Source organism: Phacochoerus africanus, chromosome 2, assembly GCF_016906955.1.
Source record: "Phacochoerus africanus isolate WHEZ1 chromosome 2, ROS_Pafr_v1, whole genome shotgun sequence".
In the NCBI taxonomy this organism is placed as follows: domain Eukaryota; kingdom Metazoa; phylum Chordata; class Mammalia; order Artiodactyla; family Suidae; genus Phacochoerus; species Phacochoerus africanus.
Window position 1 is genome coordinate 93,039,931 of NC_062545.1, and position 2,700 is coordinate 93,042,630.

The window sequence follows — 2,700 nt, forward strand, 5'->3', positions numbered from 1 at the left end:
TAGGAGCATATATATATAATGAACAGGATAATAAAATATATATTAATATAAAACTAACTAAATATATACATATATAACTAATTCATATGAGCATATTTGTGTATGTATGTGCATGTGTGCTTACAGACCGAAAGATGGATAAATATTTACTCCAGCACCATCTCTGTCTGTGTAATGCTATCTGGTATAATTATGCTACATTTCTGTAGTCATTGCCTGGCTATACATAATAGCAGATTAGAACATGGTCTGTACAGTAGAAAAAAAAGGAATAATGTGTTGGGGAAATAAAAAAAAAGAAATACGTCCTAGACTAAACTGACCCATGGAAAAGGAAAAAAAAATTGTAGGTTTTGCTTGTCATTTATATTAATGAACTCAGGTTTCAGACAGTAACTGTGGGGTCTGTTAATAAAAATTAGTTTGGAAAAAATGAAAAAGAAAAAACATGATCTGAGAGGTCAGTTGAATTCTGGTTACTGCCATGTCATCATTTCTGTCTTGGATCATTCCCCTTTTTGTTTGTTTACTCACCTGTAAAAAGAGGATAATAACAGTCCCTACCTATTTGAATTGTTATTGAACTTATTACTGCATATCAGTGCCTTTCTTATTTCTTTCATTGAGATGAAAGTTTATGAATCCATACACAATGATGAATCTAGTAAAACTTAGCTTTGATTTAGCAGAAATTTTCAAATCTGCTGAGACATCCCAGGCTAGGTTCTTCTCTCGTTTCTTATATCTTTTTTGTCTCTCCTTTTTTTAGAATCTGTGGTTTGTAGTGGTTAATTTTGTTGTTGTTGTTTATATCATAAGTATTCTTTTTTTTTTGCCTTTTTTCCTTTCTAGGCTCACTCCCGCGGCAGATGGAGGTTTCCAGGCTAGGGGTCTAATCAGAGATGTGGCCTCCAGCCTATGCCAGAGCCACAGCAATGCGAGATCCAAGCCATGTCTGTGACCTACACTACAGCTCAAGGGAACGCCAGATCCTTAACCCACTGAGCAAGGCCAGGGATCCAACCCACAGCCTCATTGTTCCTATTTGGATTCATTAACCACTGAGCCATGATGAGAACTCCTTTCATAAATATTCTTTACTGAGATTTCCAATAATTCCTTTTGACCTTTTCATCAGTTGCATGAATATTGGGCTCAATGTATATTTTATTGATCATTTGAAATCACATTCCTACTACAAAATTTCTGAATGGCATTTTTCATCTCAGAGTTTCTCAGGGTATAGATTAAGGGATTTAACATGGGACTTATCATTGTGTAGAACACAGCAACTGCTTTATCAACAGGTAAAGTAGCTGATGGTCTCATGTACACAAATATGCTGGGAACAAAGAATAAGATGATCACTGTGATATGAGAGACACAAGTAGAGAGGGCTTTTTGCCTTGCCTCTAATCTCTGGGTCCCTAGAGAGTGCAGAATGACTGTATAGGAGCCAATCAAGAGGAGGAAGATTAACAGGCAGATAAAACCACTGTTGGCAGCAACAAAGAGCCCTAGAGTGTGGGTATCAGTGCAGGCAAGATCCAGCAAAGGATTCAGATCACACATAAAGTGATCGATGATATTAGGACCACAGAAAGGCAATCTGAAGATGAAGAGGATCTGTATGGTTGCATGAAGAAAGCCTCCCACCCATGACACTCCAACTAGTAGCCAACACACCTGCCAGTTCCTGATGGTTGTATAGTGCAATGGCTTGCAGATGGCCACATAGCGGTCATAGGCCATTGCAGTAAGCACAATGATATCAGCACCTGCAAATAAATGTTCCCCAAAGACCTGGGTCATACATTCATTGAAAGGGCTGGTTTTCTTTTCATGGAGTGAATCTACAATGAGTTTAGGGGTATTGACACAGGAATAGCAAGCATCAATAAAAGAGAGATGGGCCAGGAAAAAGTACATGGGGGACTTCATGGGGGCTGGTAGTGATGGTGACCACAGTGAGCACATTTCCTACCATAGAGATGATGTAGACGATCAAAAACACAACAAATATGACTTTCTGCATCTTTGGATTCTGTATGAGCCCCAGTAGAACAAATTCTGTCACATTGTGCCTATTCTCCATGTATTTCATGTTGTTGTTAACCACATTACCTGAAAAAAAAGTCCCTTTTTTAGCCCTGGCTTGAGTTTAGTAAGTTTCTCTATCTAATAAATAACGAATGCCTATATTTTACTGGACTCTAAATTCTTATACTATATTTTTAGATAGAAAAATAAAAGTTCTGATCTGCTGAAGATTACTCAAGTATGAGTGCACAAGGGTATAAAAATGTGAGTTTAAGAATATGAGATGAGTGTAAGTATGAAGATAAGTTTTGTAAAAGGGAGAATCTTGTGTGTAAGTCTAGTAGATATATTTGTCTGACTTTGATGAAGTGGGCTGAGATTCAGGAATGGAATGGGAGCCAGAGAATGGAATTTAATTATCAGGCTATTTATAATAGTTGATATTAAGTATACCATGGCATTGGTAATGGGAAAATTATGAAAACATACAGTTGTTACTGAAATAGAATCAATAAATTGTGTTGCCAAAATCTAATAACTTTATAATAGCTAATTAATATACTTTTAATGATTGATTTCCATGGACATGGCATGATAGCGTCCTCTGCAGGGTACTATTTTCTCTATTACACGGAATCTCGGAAACTAAAGTTAATATTA

General features: G+C 36.7%; 1 pseudogene; it reads right to left on the minus strand.

The window, feature by feature from the left end:
- Positions 1–1,167: 1,167 nt before the first annotated feature.
- Positions 1,168–2,104, minus strand: LOC125121070 (olfactory receptor 4C13-like; annotated as a pseudogene).
- Between the last annotated feature and the right edge of the window lie 596 nt (positions 2,105–2,700).